The sequence below is a fragment of the Agelaius phoeniceus genome, chromosome 5 (assembly GCF_051311805.1).
Source record: "Agelaius phoeniceus isolate bAgePho1 chromosome 5, bAgePho1.hap1, whole genome shotgun sequence".
Taxonomy (NCBI): Eukaryota; Metazoa; Chordata; class Aves; order Passeriformes; family Icteridae; genus Agelaius; species Agelaius phoeniceus.
Window position 1 is genome coordinate 23353528 of NC_135269.1, and position 10261 is coordinate 23363788.

Here is a 10261-nt window from a genome sequence, read left to right on the forward strand (position 1 = left end):
AGACACCTACCTCCATCACAGCCCAAGCCAGCACCCCAAACACTTTCCTGCTTATTCTCATGCCTGGGTAAAAAGGTACTTTCCAAACGCCATAAAGCTATTCCCTATTCACCTCCATCACCTCCTGGCTGTGATCTCTTTCCTGGTGCTTCTCCCAGCTGGCTGTATTTCTCTGTTGTTTCTTGTGCATTTTAAGCTCCCTGGCACAACCATCTTTTTGTTCTCTGTCCAGACAGTTCCCAGCACTGCAAGGTACCAAATCACGAGGAAAGTGCTTGACATTACCATATGTCAAATTAGGGGCATTTGGAAACCCAAATTACCAATGCAATACAAACCAATCTAATGCAAAATAAATTTTGAAGCATTTCTTACTCTTCTGCCATATCCTGTTTTCTCTTCCCACCTGTTTCATCATTGCTTTCAGTTCAAGGAAGAGTAAAGTTCCTTGCACACTTATTCTCCCTCTCTGGAGAGCTCTCCTAACATATCAAAGGAAAATATTTCAACACTTCTAGATTTCACTCTTGGAGCTTTCCCCATCTCCAAGTGACTACCTTGTTCCCCGTGGAGGTAACCTGCAACATAACAGGACCACAACAGACACCTGAAAAGCACCAAACTTTGGAAACTGGAAACAAGCACACATAAAAGTACATCTACATAAACACACGGACTTTTGGACACAGGTTAGGTGTATTCCAGGATGGCCACAAGAAACTTGGATCAGAGCTAGTATGATTCTTCTACATGGGTTACAGGAGTTTCTGGCAGTGCTGAGGTCTATACACAACCACCTCCCAACATGGAAGGCAGGGATCACACTCCCATTCCCTACAAGCTGTCACCTGCTCCTGCCCAGATGTCATCACAAGTTATGTATGTTAGAGCAAGACAAGGCCTTGTGCTGCCAGGGCATTAGCCTAAACATCACACTAGTACCTCTTACACTTATCTAACGCATCTTCTGAAAACACTTTAGGAGTATCGGGGAGACTCTCAATGCAAGGAAGGGAAAAGAAAACAAAACAAAGCCTGTGCTATTTCTATCAAGATAACTATCCTGATAAAAACCCAGAGATGCAGAACACTGTTACAAAGATCCTTGATAGAAAAGAAGCTCCAAATGGCATGGGGAGCAGTTCTCTTAATGACACTACACAGATGTAAAGTAGCAGGGATGTGTCCACGTGGCCTTCATCCACAGAAAAAACAGCACACTAATTCTCCATCAGGAGCACATTGCCAGTCCTGCATCTTTTGGAAACAGAGACCTCCTGTCTCCAACATTAACATGGCAGCTTCTTCTGCTGAAAATAAACTCAAAACAGAAAACAGACAGGATGTGGCAAAAGTGAAAACAAAAAACTTCATTTTTGGCTTGCATAAAGGCATGGAAAATGTTACCACTGAGGAGGAGCTATTTCTACATAAACAAACATAAATAAGAAAACCTCACTTCTGATGCAACAAAAGTGGTGTAAGAGGAGGGAAGAAAGGTTCAGGCATGGTCCTTTAGTTCCATGGGGTACATCTGAATATTCCAACACAATCTAGTAAAGGAGGAAGTGTTTGCCTGCTCTGATCAAGACCTACCCCAGTGCCAAAAGGAAAAGAACCCCAAACAGCAGGACTCGGAAGCTGTTCTCTCCCATCTGCAAAAACAATCTGTGGTTTTAAAATAGATCATCTCATCCGAGGCTGAAAGTATTTAATTTCTAAACTGCTGAGTGAGCAAAGAATGATACACAAAGCTATCCCATGAAAGAGTCTTAACAGCTAAGCCTCCTTCTGCTGTACAAGACACGAAACAAAAAACACACACACAACCTGGCTTCAAGGTTCTCCTGCAGAGCTACAGGACAAGACAATGTTCTTCCTTAAAACCTACTCCACAGTCATGTTGATTTAAATATCCACCATACTGAACTTGGTTAAAATACCACAAAAACATTTCCCATTCCCTTCAAATTCTTATTTTTCAAGAGTTTCTCCATTAAATTATCTTTATTCTGGATCCAAAAAGGCCAATACAGAAGTGCCATGCAGTAGATAAATCAGAGCCTGAACTTTCTGCATTTATTAGGACACAAACAAGAGCTCTATATTAGTGAAAGCAGTAGCTTAATGTTTTTGACAATGTGTCCTAGACTTACAAGGAATACAAAAACACAGGACAAAATGGTTCAATGTTTATTTTAGATCATTTTAATTATAACAATGCCTAGAATTGCCAACTGGGACCACCTCTTTCTATTGTGCTAGATATATATGATAAATAATTAATCCAAGGTGTTTTCAACACCCAAAGGGATGGCATCACCAGCTGAAATGGCAAAAGAGAGGAAAAGGAGCAGGTAGATAGGACAAAATAGCACTACACTACACAGTAAGAGAGTCATTGGCACAGCTGAAATCAGTGATAGCAATCCAAGAAAAATCAAATGCTTTCACATTTATTACTTCTTAAATTGCTTTTGCTCTCTGGGGTAGCATCTAGTTTACTTAGCTATGAGACATGAAAAGGTCCCAACAGAGCATTTTTAAGCTCTCCAGTAGCACTTCCAAAACAATCAGAGTTAAGAATGTGACCTGGCATGCAATTTTAACTAGTACAACTCATCTACATTTTACTGCTCATGCTGGGCAAAGCTTTCTTAGCTTCAAGTCGGTCCAAGTCAGCCCACAATGCACACCTGACACACAGGCACACATGGGTAACTGAACACACACGAGCAATGCTGTGCTCAGTCACAAGACAGGCACTCACCAGGCTCACAAACACACACACTGCTTGCATCTGCAGCTGCTGCACCCCATGGCAGCTTAACGTGCTTGCCTGTCTGCACAACAAGGCCTGTCTGCACAACAAGTGCAGATCCAAATGCAGTTCTCCTCAGTGTTATTTCTTCAGAGGAGTGAGCAGTCTGAAGAGATGCCCCAGTCACAATTTCACAGCTGTTGGTACAGTCAGGGAAACAAGGGAAAGTGTCACTGGGACAGAGGACCAGTAGGGTCAGCAAGAGTGGAGCAGGGAGCCATCAGCTCAGAAGCAGAAGGTAGAGGAGTCAGGCACCTAAGGCAGACCAAACCACATGGCAAGGTACACACCCACTAAGCCATACTCAAGAGATGATCCCATGCCTACATACACATAAGACTGCACTGTACACACAAACAATTTAACCTTCAACAAGGTCACATTCCTGTGTTTCTCATTTTAGGGAAACTAAAATCTGAGAATACCACAAAAATCTTCTGCACATGCAGCTCACACAGCCCCCACCCATTTTGCTAGCCTATAGTCATCCTAAGAGAAGCTTCCCCTCCCCATGCGCCCATTAAAAACCTCACAATCAACAACAAAACCCTTTTACCCTGAGCCATGCACTCTTCTTTCCAGAGTTTTTTTCTGCTCTATTAATTTCTGTTGTCTCACTGTATTTGCACAGCCCTCCTCCCCCCATCCTCCTCCTCCTATTTTTTTTTTTTTTGTGGACTGACCCACATTGTGATAGGTCAATAACATCTAGTCCCTTTTTTGGAAGGAGACAGGAAAAAGAGAGAAAGGGGGAGGGAGAGGAGGAGAAGGGATGTTCCCCAACCTTTTCTGCTTTGAGAACAGGATCAAATACACTTGGGCCATGCACTGCATCCCTTTCCCATACTCAGCCCAACTCCACACAAACCAGGCAAGCCCTCTGCTCCCAGGGGAGAAACACAGAAAGAGTGTGAAGATATTCTGCAACTGGCAGAGGGGCAAGAGGCAAGAAGAAAAAAGGATGTGTTGTAAACAATTGTGTCCCACATGACAGAGGATGTTTGCATTTCATTTTCCAAACTCTCAAGAACAAAGTAAAATCAGAACTTATTCCACCAACACTTGCATTCATTGTTTCCCACCTCTGAGTGCCAAGACAGGGTAGACAACAGTTTTAAAATTACCACAGGATATATGGTTCTTTTAAGAAGAACCAGAACTGAAACGCTACAGCAGCCTGGAAAAGTATTGAACTTGTGGCAGTCACACACAAAGGAAGTTTTTCTAATACATTAGAGTATACTTCTCCATCCAGAAGATGACATATAGAATCTATCAGATCAGATCCACACTTCAATTTAGCAAGTAAATGAGCTGAAAGAACCCAAACATCTTATCAGAGGTCTAGGCAACTGTGCGGTGGTGCATATGAGGGCAATGGCACATCTGACTTCCCCAGCAATCATTCTCTGGTGCAGACATGTAGCAGAGATGAACGCTGCAGGAGTAAAATCAGTGATTCTTAACAAAGCACACAAGGCCACACTCACTATAAAGCCATTTTGTTAATAAAAATACTACAGAGGCAAAGTTCTGAAAGCTGAATTAGGACCTTTGTATTCCTGGACTCATGGGAGTCTCTTTATACCAAAAGCCATCAGCAGCAATGCATCTTCTCTACAGAGAAAAAAATCATGCCAAGCATCAACCTGAGAGGGTGCATGCTTAAAAAAAGGACAAAGCTTCAACTCAATGTTTCCAGACGCTCTGACATTAAATTATGTAGTTGCATGAAGTTACTTGAAAGGGAATTTGTATGAATGACTTTTGGCTTCAGACTCCTGTAAAAGCAGTGCCATCACAAAGTCATTGGGAAGGGGGAAATGAAGTCTGTAAGTCAGAAGAGTTTGGAGGAGAGAAGTCACTCCCAGCTGACAGGACAAATAGCTGCAAATAGCTTCACCCACCACTAACCATTTTTTCATAGCAAAAAGAGCAAGGAAGAGACAAGATATCGTGAGCCAGGAAGAGAAATTCACTCACTTCTAACCTGCCTCTTGAAGTGACTGACTTGTCCACTTGTTCATTTCAAGTAACCTGGACAGAGACACAGGTACATTACTGCTGCTGAGGCTGTATCTGTGTTGGAGACAACCAGGCAGCTGCAGGCTCCCAAGCAATCAGCTCAGCAGCCTCCAACAGCATCCATGTCATGTTCTGCAGCCTGAGGAGGGAACACTGGGTCCGCAAGGTCAGCTTTTAAGGTATTATTTCATCTCATCTCCTTCTTGAAGCCTTACTGCTGCACTGTGTAACATGTTGCAGTCATTTTCTTTGCTGAATCAGAGGGATTTTTTTTTACTAGCAAGTTGTTCGGGGGCCACATGTACAAAATACCCAGGCAGAGATGGACGCTTTGGGGCTAGACACAAAAAATGTGAGGCCATGACACCAACTCTCTATGCTCTTGGTCACTCTTCATTACACAACATCCTCAAATAGCTGATCCTTTCAGTATCAGCAGACTCCCAGGCACTGTGACTGTAAGATACTAATAGCAACATTCCCATCCTTTCAATACAGAGACAGACTTGAGGGTGGGGAGACAAATATCCAGGTAGTGTATGGGTTAATACTGCAGGTAGAATGTCAATTATTTCCCTTTTCAGGTTCCTGTGAATTATTCCCCTCAGGGGCTATAAAGACCTGGTCAAAACCAGATACAGCACAGTTCCTGAGCAGCTTGCCTATACACTGTATGTTCCCTGGACACAGCTTGCTTTGTTGCCTTCCCAGACATGTTACTTACACCATCAGAAACAAAAACCCCATGGAGGTTGACCTGATTTTTAAAGAGAACCCAGCTATGAGCAAGTACTCCAGCCCCTGCCTCTTCTTAGAAGAGAGATTCTGAGGTGAGACTCCTGGAGGGTGGTTGCAACTCACAGCTTTATCTGGCAGAATTTCACTTCCAAAACTTTCCTGGGGAATTGATGCTCTGAAAACAAGTCCAGTTGCTCTCCCCCAAAAGTAGTCCATGCAGGGAAAAAAAAAAAAAAAAAGTTGTCCATGCACAGAAAAAAACCACCAAACCCCAGAAAAAAAAATACCCCAAATCCCTTACTATAAGGGTGTTTTCAGTTCAAGCACTGTAATATTTTACAGTTGTTTTAGCTAAGTGTTTCAATCCATCTTATCACAGTGTCAAACTGCTTTCAGAGTCCTAAGCACGCTGGCAGGGTGTGATGTCTTGACAGGAAACCACTTTTCCACCACAAGAAAGCAAACCCCAGTGAGTCTGGGAAGAAGCGAGAACAGCACACAACAGACACAGTGCTCCAAGCAAACAGCTAGGCAAGCCAGCACACAAAACTCCAACCCAGTGCTATTCTCTACAGCACCTCAAATTTCCAGGACCTTGACAAGCACAATCAATCACAAACTCTAAAGCAGAGAAGAGCTTCTGCCCCCAGCCAGGGCCGCTCAATAACACCCAGCTGCTTTGTTACACGGGCAGCCAGCAGCAGGCATGTACTAGAAAACTTGACTGTACAAAGGCTAAATGCAATTTCTCTCTGAGGCTGTGCTGTCCTCTTCATATTGTAGACAGATCAACCTGTACATTCACTGCTGCTTTCCTTGGTTTCCTCAGTTTTAGGCTGGAAACACTGAGAAAACGAGTCATAGCAATGGCACTTCAGAATCAGCAAGTCTGATGTGAAACTTCGTGTTTTACTTCAACCTTCATTCAATACAACACTGGGCTCTTGAAGCAGCTAGGACCAAACAACAAATATCTCCTGAGGAATTCACTGCTTCCACCAGACATTCCTGCAAGAGCTCAAAGATACCCTTAGAGCTGCTGGAAAATGAAACAGGCACTTCTGTTCATTCTGTTACTTCTCCTTCTGCTAGAAGGAGCAGTAACAACTTATCTCCCTCAATGTAAACATAAGCCAATCAAAAATGAAACCAAAACAGGAAGGGAGAAGGAATGAAGGATAAGTTCCCCATGTGGAAATTAAAAGGTTGTCATCTTACACCAAAACATGATTATTAGATGCTTTAGTTAGTGCAGCAGTAGAACTGGGTAGAAAAAGGGCCTACCTTTTTTGAGGGGGAAGGAGGTGTTTTAAAAGCTATTTTGTGCTAGGAAAAAAACCCACCCACCCTTCTTTTATCCATGAGAAGAAAAGAATCCTAATCCCCAATTGCAAAAGCTCACCTCCCAGCCTGCTACCAGCTAACAGGCAAAGAAACTGACAGAGAACAAGGCAGATTTCTAGCTGGATTCTGTCAAATGGTTAGAGACCAGACAGCTCAGAATGCTTTTGCCAGACCAGCTAGTCACACTGAACTTCACTTTCTGACCAGTTTATCTAAGAACCTTCCCCTTTGGACTGCCACATGTCTTAAGGAGACAGACAAACTGAAGTCCAAAAGGTGCCCAGTGGCTGGGAGTGGCTGGCTCATCCCCTTGCTCCACCCGTTCAGCACTCTGAGCTGACTGCAGAGAGCTGAGTGAATCACAAAGCAAAACACCTGCCCGCACCACTGAGCTGGTCAGAAACGCTGACTTCACTGGTAAAGCTTCCCAGCCATTCTGCAGCAAGACCAAATCATTCCTGCTCCAGATGAAGAGGCACCCACCTGCTGCTTCCATGCCACCTAAGGTTTACAGCACAACTGTAATAATGACAGTATTAAGGACCTAAAAACCTAAAGGACCAGAGCAGCTTTGAAACCAATTTTCTTGGGAACAATGGTGAAAAGAAAGCCTGAAGTAGGCCTTTCTGGGATACCTCCACCATAAGAAAAGCTCTCCCAAAACCTCTATTGTTTAGTACTTAGCCAACATCCTAAAAAGCATGAGAGTTTATTTTTTTTGACAAACAGTATCACACAAATACAAACCTTTAGTATTAGAAACCTGAATAACACGAACATTTCTAGAGAAATCTGTGTTCCCTTTTAGGGAGGCTGCTAAGCTCTTAGACCAAAGGGTAACTTCCAGCAACACAAGTTCAAAGGCACAGTTAACTGCTGTATTAAAAAAGCCAAGTCTTTGTTAGTGCAATGTATGCTCTATTACGTTTTCATTGATTGTTTTCTTTTTTTTTGCAGGATAGGAAAGCCATTTCTATTCACCCTATTAGCCTTTGCTCTATTATTGATCAATGTCTTCTATTTTTATCTTTAACAGAGGTAAACAGTCTTCTCTCTGGGGAAACCTGTCTTGCTTGATGTCTTCAATAATTACTCCTGTTCAAGCTCCTTACATGTCAAGAACAATTTCAAACTTTCTGTAAGCAGAACCCGTCTTCACTATTTCCTCTAGATTTCCCACTCCTCCTCCTCCACCCACTCTTGACAGCTTCAGAGTGTTCCAGGCAGCTTTCAGAGAGCTGTCCCTGAAATCACTCTAGTCCCTTTCCACAATTCATCAGAACTCAGTCACGCACATGTTCTTCCAAAGCCGTCCTTCCACTACAAGCTGCAGCTGCCGAGGCTGACTTTAGCCCTTACAAAGCAATTTCGAGTCACCATGAGCATCCGAACAAGACCCACCACAACTCACCTACAGTGCAAGAGAATGCAGGCACAGTATCAGCCTCCTCACACACCTACCACACCAGCACATGCACGAGGCGTCTGTCAGTCCATCCAGCGCGAACCAAAGGAAACCCAGCAAACACAAACCTGGTGCCCACCATGTTACTACAGCCTACTGAGCTGACAGCCCACCCCGGACAGACACACCCGTGCAGACAGTGACACCCACCCAAGGGCACCAAGGAGCGTGACAGCGCTGGGAACGAGGGGGCTGTGCTGGGGCGTGTGCGTGCACAGGGAGAGCGGAACAGCTGCAGCAAGGACAGGTTGCGGGGAAGGAGGGAGAGTAAGGAATGGGGTGGGCTGCCCGGGGGTGGGGGCTGCCCTGGGAGCTGCGGGTAGACGCGGGGGTGGGCGGTGTGTGCGCTGGTACGGAGGCCATGCGGGAGGAATGTGCGCGGAGGGGAATGGCGGGGGCAGCCCTGAGGAGAAGGGGGCGCACACCGTGGGAGGGGCGGAGGGTTGAGTGGGGACGGGAGGAGTAGCGCGGGTTACGCCGGGGAACGGGAGGAGCAATGCGGGGGAGCGGGAACAGCGACCACACCGGGCCGAGGCGAGGCGCAAGGCGAGTCCGTGGGCGCCTCAACGAGCCACCCCCGCGCCAGCGCGGCCCCTCCGGCCCGGCCCGGCCCGCGCTCCCGCAGCCGCCCGCGCTCCCGCAGCCGCCCCCGCCACGTCTTACCGTGCAGCGGGCGGGCGGGCGCGGCCCAGCCCGGTGGGGCGAGGAGGGGTCGGGTCGGGCCCTGCCCGCTGCCCCGCGGGCGGCGCCGGCACCGGCGCGGGGGCGCGGAGGCCTCAGGAGCCCATGGCGACGCCGGGCCCAGCCCGGCCCTCCCTCGGCGCCTGCGCACGGCACCGCGCGCACCGCCCACTGCCCGCGAAGGAGGGGAAACAGGATGACGTCACCGCTCCTCTCTTAAAGGGGCAGCGCCGCCGGGCGCGGGTGACGCGGCGGCTTTGCGCAGCGGCGGGCGGAGCCGTGCGCGACCCGGGGCCGGGCACACGGGCGGCCGGGCCGGCCGTCCAGCGGCTCTTGCCGGACGGCTAAAGGCAGTACTGGCCTCAGGAAGAGCCTCCCCAAGCAGATTTCCCCCGAGCCCCGAGTGAAACAAACACGCGGAGAGGTGTTGGATAGCAAAGCCATGCCTCTACTCAAGTCTGAACAAGGCACTCTGAGTCTCAAAAAAAAACCAAAAAAAAAAAAACAAACCAAAACCACAAAGCCGAAGGAAGAAAGAAAGCAAACGCACCACACCCTAAAACGTTTAATACGCCTGTGCTAGCAAAAGGAGGCGGCATCCTACCCGCGATAGGGCTGATGATTTTGATGATTTTCTCCTTTTCTCCTGCTGCATTACAAGTCCCCTTGCCCATCTTGAAACAGATACGGAGCTCCTACCACACATGGCCCGAAATGGCAGCGGATTCCCGTTCTGTCCCAAGGCAGAGCTCCTGCCCCAAAAACCCCCACAGCTCCTGGACCCTGCCAGATCACGGCTCTGCTGCCTCCCCCACGCTGCAGGGAGGGCAGTGCTGTCCTATACACAAGAAACGTCTGCTTCCCCACAGAAAACAGCGTGAGAGTTTATTTTACAACTGAAAAAGTCCAGTTGCATTCTGATCCAGCAAAAACATACTTAAAATGGAGGCAGGGCAAATGCAGGATAGAGGTAACAGCAGAAAACCCCATACCCCTGGAACTACTTTCCTCTTCCCATCCCTCCTACACTCATCCCTGGAGCTGGAAGACCCATGCAGCAGAGAAACAAAGGAACAACTCTTCCTGGCCAGCCGGCAACGAACAGGCTTGAAAAGAATTTGCAAAGTCACCAAGATCCATCATTTATTGCCAGCAGGTGTTTCTGAAAATAAGTTTCAAGGGTTTGA

At 46.8% G+C, this 10261-nt stretch overlaps 1 protein-coding gene across 2 annotated transcripts in view; it reads right to left on the reverse strand.

Moving 5' to 3' along the window:
* Positions 1 to 9240, reverse strand: part of TMEM184B (transmembrane protein 184B) — a 30279-nt gene extending 21039 nt beyond the window's left edge. The window contains exon 1 of one of the 2 annotated variants that reach the window (XM_054632245.2): positions 9057 to 9240. The gene's annotated coding sequence lies outside the window, so the exon portion shown is untranslated. Of the gene's footprint in view, positions 1 to 5707; positions 5726 to 9056 lie in introns of those variants that run through there. The other variant, XM_054632239.2, reaches the window with a different exon arrangement.
* Between the last annotated feature and the right edge of the window lie 1021 nt (positions 9241 to 10261).